General features: G+C 40.7%; 1 long non-coding RNA gene across 1 annotated transcript in view; it reads right to left on the bottom strand.

Moving 5' to 3' along the window:
• LOC306960925 overlaps positions 1–14,386 on the bottom strand; it is a 247,525-nt gene extending 233,139 nt beyond the window's left edge. The window contains exon 1 of the long non-coding RNA XR_013792718.1: positions 14,351–14,386. This is a non-coding gene — a long non-coding RNA (uncharacterized lncRNA). The remainder of the gene's footprint in view (positions 1–14,350) is intronic.
• Positions 14,387–14,869: the final 483 nt, after the last annotated feature.

Genomic DNA, 14,869 nt, shown 5'->3' on the forward strand with positions numbered 1-14,869 from the left:
GATCCGTAAATATACTTTTTTTTTTAAAATCAGTAAATAAACTACAAGCTTCCGTATATCGAATAGCACGTCAGCATCTTGCCGTCCCTCCTCGTTCTGTGATTGGTCCCAAATCCATGCGAAAATTTCGGCCACAGTCCCCAGGCTGCTGTGCAGTTCCAAATGATTCGAGCGCACACAGCAGCCTGGAGTTAGCCAGGTTAAACATTTGGGGCAAATTGGGGTAAAAATCTGAGTGGAAAATTGTGTTTCCCAAAAGATTCTGTTTCCCCCTTGGCGAGGCCACGCCCCCTTCTATGATGCGATGCCGTCTGTATCTATGCACATGTAATGTTTTTTCTGTGATCAAAGGTGGCAATAAAATGGCGAACAGCTCCTCTCACGCGACGGCGCCCGGGATGTGGTTCTACATCGTCACAGGCTCCACTGACTCTGCCGTGGGGCTCCCGGTGAACCTCTGGGCTCTGGGGCTGATTGTTTCAGGCAGAAGAAGCGTCACCGAGGTTTTAACCCTGAACTTGCTGTGGATGGAGATGCTCTGCTCCGTCTCCTTCGTCCTGTGGCTCATTCAGTACAAAACAAAGGTCTTTTTTGCTGAGAGTCTGATCCACTTTTTCCAAGGCGTGAGGTCCGTAGGAAGAACCCTGTTTCAGTGGCACCTCTGCATGGACCGGTACCTCGCCGTCGTCCATCCCATTACATTCCTGAGGTAATGAAACCGTCATGGCAACGTTAATCAATATCTGGTTGACACATGTTCTCTTTTATTAGGTACAAACAATTCAAATACCGTGTTGCCTGCCTTGTCCCTCTTTGGATCATTGCCATAGGTAAGTTTCTATAGTGACATTAAATACAGGAATCCTCCTATAGCCTGTACATTGCACACACTGGGCCAAGATCTCAAAGTGTACAAGTGGAAAATGTTATGCTATAGTCTGCATTTAGAAGCATAAGATCGGGCCCACTATTTCATACTCAGTTGACCTTTTGCAAAACCCCGCCCAAAAATTGCTGTGAGGTCCATAGCAACCATTGCTACCAGACATTTCCCAAATATCCTCCCATTGAAATTAATGGAGCGGGACAAGTTCCTTGCAGATAAACAAGCTAAATACATACCGTCCGCTAACTAGAGCCGAGTTAAAACACGTTTACTAAAAGTCTTGTCGTCTGCCAAGAGTCTAATCATTGCTGGACATCGTCACAAAAAATCCTTGATATTTCAGCCGCGGGTGGATTTGTTATTGCCGTGCGGGGGAGACAAAGCCACTGAAGCCTCTCTCAGCTCCTCAGCAGCATCAGGGGCCGCCCCCACAATACTGGATTAAAGGAATAGGCCACCGTTTTTACATACTGAGATATGTTCTTACCTTAGCTTTGACGAGTTCTTTAGGACCTGTCTGGTCTTCACCCGTGCCTTCAGCGGATAAAAGGGGGAACTATATTGTAAGGCGTAATAATACCAGGAGTAGTTTGGCATCCACACAGTAAAGTGAAGATTACTGTGCAGTAAAGTGAAGATTACTGCGTGGATTTCGAACTACTCCTGGTATTATTACGCCTTACAATATAGTCCCCCCTTTTATCCGCTTAGAAAATCCACATTGTTTAATTTTGTGTAATTATACTTTGTAGTGGAACACTTCATGTAACCATATTTAAATAGGGAAAACGTGGAAGAGCTTGGTAGCTTCTATCTTGACCTGTTTTGGAGCTATAGAGGAGAGAGGGAGAGGCTAAATGCTAACGCCGTCTGTGCTGTGTTTACGTGATTGAAGGCACGGGTGAAGACCAGACAGGTCCTAAAGAACTCGTCAAAGCTAAGGTAAGAACATATCTCAGTATGTAAAAACGGTGGCCCTTTAACATAAGAAGAGATCAACCGAGAGCACAAGTAGCCCACAGCTCAAGTGCTCATGAAACCAACAGGATCATCTGTACACAGCAGAGATGAAATCCTGTGTTTCTGGCTGTCCAAAAGAAGTATAAAACAGAACATGTGACAACGGGCACCCCTGTCTGAGGTCGACATGCTGGGCGCAGATTTCTGATCAAACTGGTCAAAGGGAAACACCACCTCGGTCTGCAAATCCAGAAGAACTGTCCACAATCATTTAACTAAAATGTTATTTGAACATTTCATTAACAAGTGACAAATACACAAAATATCAAAGCTGTGAAGTAAATGCAGCTTGAACAAGAAGGAGAAGAGCAATCCTAAATCTGCCCCTTTTTCAAAGTTGTTTTACAATTAATTTACAACAGTTTTATTATTTAATTTACATTTGCATTTACACAATACTGAAAGTACAATATCATATTTGAGATAATTTTACATAATTTCCATTCCACTCTACTATTCATACTTGTTTAAAGCAGTTTTTGTATGATTCTTGAATGTCACAATAGTCTTTGATTTTTGCATTGTATAAGTTAATTCCTCTGATTCTGACATTGTTGGATTAACTTGAGCATTTTGCTGCTTAGACACTTGATCGTGGATATATAGGACTCTGAATCAATTGCCGTATTCAGTGAGTTTCTTGTTTCTCTTTTTAATTCCAGCCTGTGGCCTCGGCAACGTCTTTTCCACCACGGACCCACTGATGATTTCCGCTTGTGGCCTGAGCCTGCTGGTCCCCACTCTCTCCATGGAGGTCCTGTGCAGTCTGCTCATCGTGCGGATCCTGAGGAGGTCCGGTCCCGGGGCGAGAGGGGGGCGAGAGGGGGGAGAGCGAGAGGGCGACGCTCTGAAGAGGAAGGCCGTTCGCATCATCACCTTCCTGGCTGTTATGGTCGTCGTGAATAACATAACTTTGATTTTGTTTCCGGCTTTTCACAAGAAATCTTACGATAATTTCTTCCCCGTGGCTTTGGCCCTGAGCACAGTCGGGAGCTCAGTCCACGGGTTTTTGTACCTGAGTCGAGTCGGGACGCTGCGCTGCAAGTAGATGTTTCTCCAGTTCGGCTTTACCCAAATCTAACAAGTTCTCACCTGGCGCTTACAGCATATTGGCCATGAGTAACGCCTCATAGTCAAGACATACAAAATGGATCCTTTTCCTCACATTGCTGTCTTTTCACATTCTTTTTCATCTCACATCTTTTTGACACATTTTTGTTGTTTTTTTGTCACATTTTTATTTATTTTTTGTCACATTTTTTATTTATTTTTTGTCACATTTTTTTTTTTAATTTTTTGTCACATTTTTATTATTTTTTGTCAATTTTTTAGGTTTTTTTGTCACATTTTTATTATTTTTTTTGTCAATTTTTCATTTATTTTTTGTCAATTATTTTATTTATTTTTTGTCACATTTTTATTTATTTTTTGTCACATTTTTATTTATATTTTTCTCACATTTTATTGTTTTTTGTCACATTTTTATTATTTTTTGTCACATTTTTTTTAATTTTTTGTCACTTTTTTTTTTTTGTCACATTTTTTATTTATTTTTTGTCACATTTTTTTAAATTTTTTGTCACATTTTTTTTATTTTTTTTTGTCACGTTTTTTATTTATTTTTTGTCACGTTTTTATTATTTTTTGTCAATTTTTTCGTTTTTTTTGTCACATTTTTATTTATTTTTTGTCACATTTTTAAAAAATTTTTGTCACATTTTTTTTATTTTTTTTGTCACGTTTTTTATTTATTTTTTGTCACGTTTTTATTATTTTTTGTCAATTTTTTAGTTTTTTTTGTCACATTTTTATTTATTTTTTGTTACATTTTTATTTTTTGTCAATTTTTTAGTTTTTTTTGTCATATTTTTATTTATATTTTTCTCACATTTTTATTGTTTTTTGTCAATTTTTCATTTATTTTTTGTCAATTTTTTATTATTCTTTGTCACGTTTTTGTTGTTTTTTTGTCACATTTTTTATCATTTTTTGTCACATTTTTGTCGCTTCTTTTTTTTTACTTTATTTTTTTTTTACACTTTTTCCAATAAGCTTTTACATTTGGGTAAAACCAAACTGGAGAGAAAGTGCTCTGTTCAGGTGGAAGGTAAGAGGTTAAAAAATCAGATGTCAAATCTAACATTCCTCCGTTGCTGAAAATATGTATTAATTACTTAACTTGTAATCAATGCAATCACTGTCACAAATTATAGAACTGGATTCATTTATTTTTATTTGATCTTTATTTAATCAGGAAAGTGATCATCTGTACAAGGACCTTTTACGCTGCTCACACAGGAATCAACGTAAAGGCATGATTCTTTTTGTCGACCAGTTGGATAATGCTCTGAGACGGTGGAAAAATAGTGGGACTTTGACAACTGAAGGTCACATGATTATCCTTCTGGTCAATCAGCATGAGGCTGATTGACCAGAAGAAGCCGGTGGAACATACTGGCAGCTTCACATCATGTAGTGAAGTGAGTTTGACTGTCTCGAACACTCGCAGGTCCTGAGGAGGGTATTGAGCTGGGGGTCGAGAGATGATTTCAAGACAATGTTTAATAAATGTATCGATTTTAATGCCTGAAATTCAGCCAAATATCAAAGTACGGTATCAAACAAACGTTCCTATAACCCATTCTAAATGTTTTGAAATTTGTATGAATGCGACTTCAGTTTTACAGAAAGATGATTTACATACATTTTCCATTTTTACAAATTTGAGGCGATGCAAATGAAATGTTTCTCACAAACAAACACGCTGTGGAAACATGTTGTGAGGAAAATGGAAAGATGCAAATGTGCAAGTGTTGGCCGTGAATGAAAGTCATAGTTTTACATCTTATACCTCAAAATTATTATTTAGATATTTTTTTGTTTAACCCTGGGAGCCTAATGAAGTCAGTGAGACCGAACAGTTACAATGAATGAAAGAAAGACTGAGACCGTGTGCGCGCGGAGTTATTTCACCAGGAAAATCCTACTGAGATTTTAGGATCTTTTTTCCAGGAAGTCACACATTGAGACGCTCAATAGTACAAGGTTCATCTCTCTGTCCTGGGCCTTTGCTGTACACAGTGCACGACAGGCTGACCCTCCATCCGGACCAGAGCTGTGACTCAGTATCCGGTGAAGGGCTCCTCCCCAGTCAGTGTGTTCAGTAAGAAAACACATGGATTTGAGTTGTCGAATAAGTGTGAATATAACATGTGGATCTTTCCTCATCCGTCCACAGCTCAGAGACAGGTTAAGCACGAGCTTTACATAATGTGCCACTGGTGACTGGTTTGTGCAAACTGGGCATGAACTAAACAAACTGTTGTTTCAGCTGTTTGTGTCAGATTACAACGTGTTTCGTCTTTTCACTTCTTTCGTTGGCAGATGTGAAAAGACAGTTTCATCTTACAGCTCTGACTAAACCAGCTTTAGACCCATTTGTCACTAGAACATGAATGAAACGACACTGAAAGACTGAAGCTTCATGACGACATGTTGAGTTTGTGTTCCTCGTATCTTCGGGCAGTGGTTCCAAAGTGACGAGTGGGTCACGAGCACAAGAGGATTTCAGCATCAAAAAGCAAATAAACAGCATAGAAATAAGTCATATTAATGGAAGTAAAGCAAAGTGAACCATGTAAATACCAAATCTTACATGTTTTTTTGAAAAGATTGTTTACATGGATATTTCAGTGGTCGCCTCCCACAGGAGGTGTTCCAGGCATGTCCTAGTGGGAAGAGGCCTGGTGGAAGGCCCAGGACACGGTGGTGGGACTATGTCTCCGAGCTGGCCTGGTGTCGCCTTTCGGGGAGGAGGTGTTCGTGGATCAGGAAGTCTGGGCATCTCTGCTGAGACTGCGGCCCCGGATAAAGAGGATGGATGGATGGAAATTTCAGTGGGTCTGGCCTGAAAAATTTGGGGAAACCTGCAAGAGGAGTGTAAGCAAGCAGCAACCTCCCTCTCTCTCTCGGTACAGCTGCTTTTCTTTTGCCTTGTTCTGCATGTGTGGTTTCTGTGTTCCACATTGTTGTACTGGATGCTTTTGTGCATCTTTGTTGTGTTTTGTGGGGATTGTTGTTTGTTTGTTTTTTTTTTACTGTAGAGTCAATAATGTCCTGAAGAAGCAGCTTCTTAAAAGTAAAAAGCTAGCTTATCAGCCAAAGTCATCTGAGACCTACAAACGTCCTCTTCTGCACACCTGCAGCACAGTGGAGGCGTCACAAGAGGCGCTACCGGGAACAAGGAAGGGACAAAGGAGGAGGTATCCGGGCAAGACTCAAAGCTAAGACACATGCGCCTTCTGTAGAAAATAAAACTGATTAACTGATAAGCTCTTCCCAGAAAGACTGTTGTGGAGCGGAGGGAGCTGCACAGGAGGAAGGAGCTGGCCAGTGCAGGACACCACGCTCCGAAACAGAACAGGTGCTACCGTTTCCTCTACCTCCAAAAACATGCGGGTCAGGTTGAACCACAGTGGCCGTGCGGCTCAGTCACAGCGGCTCAGGACTAACACCTGAACATAATTTCGTTGCACGGTTGTACAATGACAAATAATCCACTCACTTGCTTATTCTGGGACCCACCATCACCCCATGGATGACAGAAAACCAGAATTGCACCTTCGCTGCCACCGGGTAGGTGTCCCCAATACACACTAATGGAACCACAAAGAAGAAGCTAACAGGCTAACGGGCAAAGCTAACTTTGGGCTAGCACCACTTAAACAGTATTTACAGCCAAGTTTGTGTAATTGGATGTACAATATCCCTCTCTCCCTTTGTCTTTTCTGTCAGCGTAGTGTTTACACTGCAAAAAGTGCCCTACTAAAAACAAGGAAAAAAATCTTAAAATAAGACATTTTGTCTTGTTTTAAGGAGAAAATTCTGCCAATGAGGTCAGCATTTTTTTCTTGCTAAGAATTTGTATTTCTAGAATATTTTTCTCATCATAAAACAAGAAAGAAACTCTAAATTTAAGCAAATAAATAGCTAGAATTAAGCAAAATGTCCTCAGAAAATGGAATAATTTAAGGAAAACATTCTTATTTAGTGAAAAATTGTGGGATATTTTACTTAAATGTTGCTTGATTTAAGCAAAATGTTCTAAATTACACACATTTTTGAGCAAAATGTTCTTAATAAAAACTAATTTTTAAGGAAAATATTGCCCTCACCCCGGGACCCGCCTCCATGATGTGGAGCCAGGCTGATGGTCAGAATAACCTGCTGGAGGATTCACTTATTCCACTTTAAAGAATGGAATGTATTTTCTATCTGTGAGAATCTGTTCTTAAATTAAGAGTTGTGTCTTAGTTTTTCTTAAAAATAAGAAAAAATATTCTTTGTCTAAAGAAGATTCAAAAAGTTGGTCTTTCTTGTTACAAGAAAAATTAGCATGTTTTTAGAAAATATATCTGAACAAGAAATGGCCAGATTTTATTTCCTAAAATAAGATTTTTTTTCTCAAGAAAACTTTGCTCAGCAAAATATTATTACTTTTTAGGGAAAAGATAAGAACTTATTTCTTAAAGTAAGACATTTTTTACTTGCTTAGAATCCACTTTTTGCAGTGTACTCTCACGGACAATTAATAAGTTAAAAAAAACACAACTTGGGATTAGGGAATATAAGAGTCTGTTTTCTATTTGTGTATTGTTTGGAAATATCAGAATTTTCAAGAACATTTCAAGTTTTTGTCTGATGTTGTATGTGTGACAAAGACTTTATCCTCAAATTAATTCGAGTAGTATTTCTACCAAAGGCTTTTTACTTTTGCTTGAGTAAATATGTGTCACTACTTTTTTACTTCCACCTGAGTAACATTATTTTTATTTACTTTCCCTTTCCTGTTAGTCCAGGCCGTGTCATAGTTCTCGTAGAGAGTTTTGAGTCGCTTCAGAGCCGGCGCTGTCACACCTGTCGAGCTGGTCGGGTCGGGTGCGTTTCATCCGGTTTGGAGCGGGGGGGTGGGGGGGGGGGTTAGTGAGAGAGGGTGGGGTCACGTGAACAATGACAATCAGCCAGAACCGAGTGACAGGAGAAAGATCAACAAGGAGCCTGTGCAGAGGTGAAGCAGACGGAGAGCCCCGAGGTGCAGGTAAGACGCTTTCAACACAACAGCATTTTACAGCATGGGATCCTTCATTCTTTGCACAAAATGAGGTTTTTTCACTTTAAATAAAAATGCTGGTAATGACTAAAAGAAGGCATGTGTTACTTCTGAGGACAGGTTTCAGTCTTATGGTCAAAATTCAGTCGAGGGATTTATTTTAGTCGTCCAAATCTTGAATTCATTTCGATTTTTAACTCTATATTATTGTGTTCAAAGTACTTTCATCATATTCTCTGTGTCGTGGAGCTCCTCCCTCATGGACGAAAGCACAGGCCAGTTTCTTTGGCAGTGAATTTAAATTATACACCGTCAACCAAACAAAGGAAGTCACCGCCTGTCACAGCCTCTGTTGTGGCTGCAGCTGGTCAGGTCTGGGTTCAGCAACACAAGGAGAGAATAAGATCAGCCGACGACCTGAACATCCTGAATGGCCAGGGTATTAATCAATAAATGGGTTTCTTTCTTCCCTGGTGGCACAGGCTTACTCCAAGATGACAATGCCAGGATTTATGGAGCTCACATTGTGAAAGAGTGGATCAGGGAGCACGAGACGTCATTTTAACACATAGGGAAAATGCCGTCTTGTCTTAATAACTGCTTCAAAAGTGCTTGAATTGCAATGTATGATCTTGAGCAGGTTTTGGACTATCATGAAATAAGGTTGCCAAAGGAGCAAGCTTTATTTATTTGTATTTTTGTTGAGAAATGAACTTGATATAAGACAAATAAAAAGTCAAAAGTAAGAAAACATTGTTCCATTGTCAACAAGACGGTACAAATCTGCTCAAAATCGCAATATTTCAAGCACTTTGAAGGTTTTGTGTAAAGTGATAGTCTGTAAGTTTGCAAAGTGAGGAGAGATAAAGTGAAATCTGAAATTAAACAATCAAATTCCTCCCCACCTAAACTAGAAAGCCCCCCCCTAGTTTACAAAATGAAGGCGAGCAGGAGCAGAATTTTCAAAAGTAAACGATCAAGCTCCTCCCCATCCCTTCTGATTGGACCTGCCGGTGCTGGTTCTGGGCCGGTTCCAGTTTCAGAACCGGTTCTTTCATTTTCCACTGAAAACACGCTGGCTCTTGGTTCCAAAATCTGGTGCCTGTTGGGAACCAATTAAATCCTGGACCAAGAAACGAGCACCAGTGATCTCAGCAGCTGGGGGCGTGGCTCTCTCCTCCAACAAAAAATCAATATTAGTTAGTTTGTGCTTCCTGGAGAAGCCAAAACAGTCTCTGTGGAGGAAACTGTTGTTTTGCTTTATGCTCTTTAGCTAAAACAAGAGATAGAAAGAAGAAATCAAAATGTTAACGGCTGCTGTGACTGAAACATAAACTTATTTTTCTGTATTTTATAACCAGAAGTGGCTGTAGTAAGACGTTACTATCCATGTTTTATGTTGACTTCCCAAAGCGTTGCCATGACAACAGGCACAGCTCGCATTTTGGTGGAAAACCAAGTCAGTGTGGAACCAACCCGGCACCAGAACCAGCCCAGAACCAACACCTTGGTGGAAAAGCCCTATCATTGGTCAAAGTGGTGTCCCGGTGATTGTGATTAGTTGCTGAAATCAGAGATGGGAGGGACTTAAGAAAAAATAAATAAATCTAATTTGACTTATGCTTCCTCAAATTTCAGACCCAGGCGGTCAAGTAGACACAATCTATTAAACTCGTAAAACATTTAAACTCACAGACTCTCACTTTAATCTAAGACAAGGTGGTATTTTTTTCCAGATCTTAACCCAAATTGAGAATCTTTGGGAGGTGCAGGAGAAGGGTTGAGAAGGTGGTCACAATTTCCCATCATCAATACAAGATTTTGGTGAACCATGAACGCTACACTGGATCTAACAAAACTAAACTAAACTAAACTAAACTAAAGACGGCGCGAAGTAATATTAGAGCGTGCGATCCTTTTATCTTGTGGTGGCTTTGGTTTTGTTGGTCATGTGTGTCACCGAAGATCACATGTTTCTAGTCCTTTCTTTTCCTTTTTATTCGACAAACATAACATGAGATTTTAGTCACGGTTGTTTTTCGTCAGCAAAAATATTCCTTTGAGTAAAATGTGACAGAAACATTTTTGTGGATGAACTTAACACTGAGTAAGTTATTGCTCTTCATATCAGACAGGCTTTACTCTCAAAAACAGTTTCTCGCACTAAATAAGACAAACATGTGGCTTTATTTGTGCTGGTTTCAGGTGTCAGTACAACTTTCTTTACAGTATGTAACTACGAGCCGGTAAAACATGTTTATTAATGAGCCGTTGGGAAATAGACCTAGTACTTCATTTAATTATCAGGATCTGCCTTTGGGGGTTGTTATTTAAAGAGGGGGTATTATGCTTTTTTCAATCACATAGCACCAGTCTATATCACACTACAATGATGACAAACCTTCTGCTGGTCTGTAAATGCAGTAAATTAGAATAACTGCCTTGTATAAAATGTCTCTCTCAAAATGGCTGTAGTGAATGTCTTGAAATAGGCCTCTGTCTCTTTAAGAACCTCTGAGCCTTTCAGACACGCCCCCTCCACACGCTGTCTGTGGCATCAGTGGGGAGCGGGTTCTGCTGAGGAGCAGTGGTTGGTTACTCGGCTGGTGACGAAAGCTCGGAGGCGTCTCCAGGAGGTGGGGGCGTTCCTAGGAGGACTCAGGCAAACCTATCCCTAAAATGGCCGCCATCAGAGTTTTTACAGATTACTCAAAAACACGTGAATGTGCCAAGGCAACACTTCAGGCGGGTTTTTAATGAGGGAGTGACATAATAACATGATGTAAAGCTTGAAAAAGTCGATTTTGCATAATACCCCCCTTTAAAGGTTTTCCAGCTGTGGCTAGGTATGTACTCACATGTTAAAGGAACAGGCCACTGTTTTTCCATACTGATATGTTCTTACCTGAGCTTAGACGAGTTGATACATAACTGTCTGGTCTCTGTGCCCGTGCAGCGTGGTCGCTTCTAACCTTTCCCCCGTTTGGAGCCATAGGAATACACTGGGAGAGGCCAAATGCTAACAACATCTTGGCCTCATGCACGGCTGCATCATGTCTCCCGTGTCCTGGGGCAGCTATCATGTTTTCTCTGCTACATCATGTTTACACACTCATTTAAACTCTCTTCTTATTGTCTCTTATTGACAGGACAGTAGTTTGGCGAATAGACGAGAGTAAAAAGACGTTCTACGTGGCCTTTTGTCTCAAAGAGGAGTTGAATCCTCCCAGTTCGCATGAGCACAGTTACTTATAGTAACTCTGGTTCTCTGAATGTGCACAGTCTAAAATGAATTGGGCGACTCACAGGCTAATTCTCAGTGGTAAAATAGAAACAGGTTTCAGTTAGTTTTAAATCAGCGTTTCCCAAACAGTGGGTCAGGGACCAGAGGTGAGAGAATGGGGCCATTTGCCATTGACCATATTAAAAAGTTGGGAAACAGACTAGTAGTCGTCCTAAACCCCAGCCTGACAGTGGCTTAGTGGTTAGAGGTTCTCACACAGGGGGCAGTGCCTGAATTGAGGTCATTATGTTCCCCTTCTGCCCTGCTCTACTGCACAGTGGAGCCATTTTGACCGTAAATGGGTTCGCTCTTTGTCGAACAACCATGGGATGCGTACCCCCCACGGGCCCCCGTGTGGACTTTTGCTTAGGGCCCCAGGAGGGCCAGCCCCGGCTCTGTACATACCTGTCTGGTCTTCGTGCCCGTGAAAGAGCTTGGTCGCTTCTAACTTCACCCCCGTTTGGAGCTACAGGAATACATTGGGAGAGGCCAAATGCTAACAACTTCTTTGGTCATTTTGCGTGACTGAGGGCACACACAAAGACCAGACAGTTACACATCAACTCGTCTAAGCTCAGGTAAGAACATATCTCAGAATGGAAGCACGGTGGCCTGTTCCTTTAAGTTAAGACTATTTTTACCCAAGTAGTGAATCAAATGATTACTCCAGTAAAGCTAAAGAGGTGAAAATTGCGCTTTGAGAGTCTTTATGTTGGTGGAAAAAGTGCTAAATACATTTCAGAGAGTTATTGTTCTGACTCTGTAACTGAATGTGTTTACATCTGTGAGAAAAGTGCCGTGTTCAGCCGAGCAGAACTTTACGTTGAAGTGAGCGGAGCAGATGGAGAGAAACTGGTTTGGCCGCGTTCCTTTGAGCCACGCGTCTTCCACCTGCTCAGGTCAACAACACGAGCTGGAGTTTTATCACGCGCTGGAAATCTGCTCATGTTACTTTAGTATTTTCTGTTGAGTGGCATAACTAACTTAAGAATAGGCCGAAGTGTTTGTTTTGAGTGAAGGAAGCTAAACATACTGATGCAGTTCGTGGTTCAGATTTTTTGCATGTTTGCATATTGATAAAATTGACAGGCTTTCACCCCTTAACTCCCACCTGAACCGAGCACATTTTCTCCAGTTTGGCTTTACCCCAGTCCAAAAGCTTCTGGAAAAAAGGTGTGAAAATAGCGACAAAACTGAGACGAAAACAATGATGAAAATGTGACAAAAAAGTGAGAAAACATTGGCAAAAAAGTGACGAAAAATTGATGAAAAAGTGGAAAAAAATGTCACAAAAATGACCAAAAAAATTACAAAAAAATTACAAAAAATCACCAAAATGTGGCAAAAATTAGATGAAAAATGTGACAAAAAATGACCAAAAAAATGAAAAATGAGTTGAATACCCAACAAAGAAATGATGGAAAAAAATCCTCTCGGTTCAGGCGGTAGTTAAGAGGTCAAAGAACTAAGTAACTTGTTTAGGTCAAGGTCAAGGGCAAGGTTTATTTATATAGCACATTTAAAAACAGAGTACTGCCCCAAAGTGCTTTCCATATTCAGTGCAAAAATAGACACACAAAAAACATATTGCTTCAGCAATGTACAAAAAAAAAAAAACTGCGGCATAATCAAATGTCCAGCTCAACTTGGATTAAAAGCCAGTGCAATGAGATGCGTTTTCAACAACGACTTGACATTGTCAACAGTGGAGGCCATTCTGATTGGCAGAGGCAGAGAGTTCCAGAGTTTAGGGCCAGCAACAGCAAAGGCTCGATCTCCTCTGGTTTTTCGTTTGGACCGTGGGCTAAAGTCTAAGAGCAACTGGTCCGAGGACCTCAATGATCTGCCAGGAGTGTGCAAATTCAGCAAGTCTTTTTTGTTTACCTTGAACAAATCCTTTCCGTAGTCCCTGTGGGGGTAAAACAAGTGTTAATGGGATGATTGGAGGGTCTTTCATTTACGCCCTGGTGTCTCTGGCCAGAAAACCACAATTGCAACTTTCCCTACCTCCAGGTGGGAGTCACCAGTACACACTAATGGAATCACGAAGAAGAAGCTAACAGGCTAACGGGCAAAGCTAGCTGCGGGCTAGTGCCACTGCGCCGTGTTTACTCTCACGGACAATTAATGAGTAAAAAAATGCAAAAACCTCTGGGGGCACGAGTTACTTAGTTCTGCTTTAACTTCTCAAATTGAAAATAAATAACTATATTTAAGGGCCGTGTTTATCCTAAAAGAATGTAGGCCTACTGTAAAGCTCTTTATGGGCCACTGATTTGAAACCTGTCATCACCGTGTCTCTGACGATCTCTGCTATGTCCTGTTTGCTTTGAGAGTCACGTATTAGTCATTTAGGCCAATGGTTCATAAAGACTGGGCCGGGCCTCAAATGTGGGTCATGAACTTCTACAGTATCAACTGGGTGAGTGACTGTTGTTTTTAATCAGGACTGATGATTCATGTTTTATACTGATTCATGTTGTAACATCCCGTGTCTCTGTGCTGGAGAGGTTTCCTCAGATTTTAGATTTTATCCTGATTCATGTGTATACTGCTTTTTAGCATTTCTTGGGCTGAATGTCTATCATAGATACAGACGGCATCTCTGGACTCACCCATATATGGTCATGTTTGAAAACTGTTAAGGGGGAAAACAATTTGGAGAAAAATCTAAACTTTCTTTAATTATTCAAATACTACTTTAACAAATGCTGAAATATGAACATAGTTTTCTACTAAATAAAGATACAAAGACATGGAGAGGAGCAAAGTGGTTCAACAGCCCATAAATACATAAATAACGGAGAATGCTAACTTGATGCTTCATGTTTAAATCAGGCTAATGCTGACAGTTCGCTAGCGCTAGCTACAACTGCCGTTTCTTCACTTCTACTAAACAATCTGCTGTGATTGCATCTGCATCCATATGGGCCCGAATTACACTTGACTTTATTTATTTGATAAATACATTTATATTCCACCAGAAAATGGCTAAAAATAGGGGAAAATTGTGTTTCTCTAAAGATTCTATTTACCCCCTCGGTGAAGCCACGCCCCCCTCTATGACGAGATGCCGTCTGTATCTATTCACCTTATTCCGCCCCGCCCACTTTTGCCTCTTTTTGCGTTGTCTCGGCACTTCCGGTCGAGCGCGAAGCCCGTTCATGTAAACGGAGAACGAGGGAAAATATTCTCCGCTCAAATCTGATGTTTAGTTGATTGATTTGTGTAAAATGTTCAATGTTCATTTGCACCAACATGTCGAACACTGCAGCGTTTCTCTGTGCGGCCTGAAAACGGCTTTGTTTTCGTGTAGTGACTGATTTTATGTGGACTTCTCCAGCCTCATGTTAACAGATAGGAGAAAAGGGGCGGGCACAATTCATGGCGGCGCCCACGCGAACGTCCGGAATAAGGTGAATATGTGTCTGCACGTAGCCATAGCCTAAACAAACTACAAGCTTCCGTTTGTCGAATAGCTCGTCATCGTGTTGCCGTCCCTCCTCGTTCTGTGATTGAGAAGATTTTGTCCATGGTCCCCAGACTGTTGTGAAGTTCGAAATGATTCGAG

Source organism: Gobius niger (genome assembly GCF_951799975.1).
Source record: "Gobius niger genome assembly, chromosome: 3".
NCBI classification, from domain to species: domain Eukaryota; kingdom Metazoa; phylum Chordata; class Actinopteri; order Gobiiformes; family Gobiidae; genus Gobius; species Gobius niger.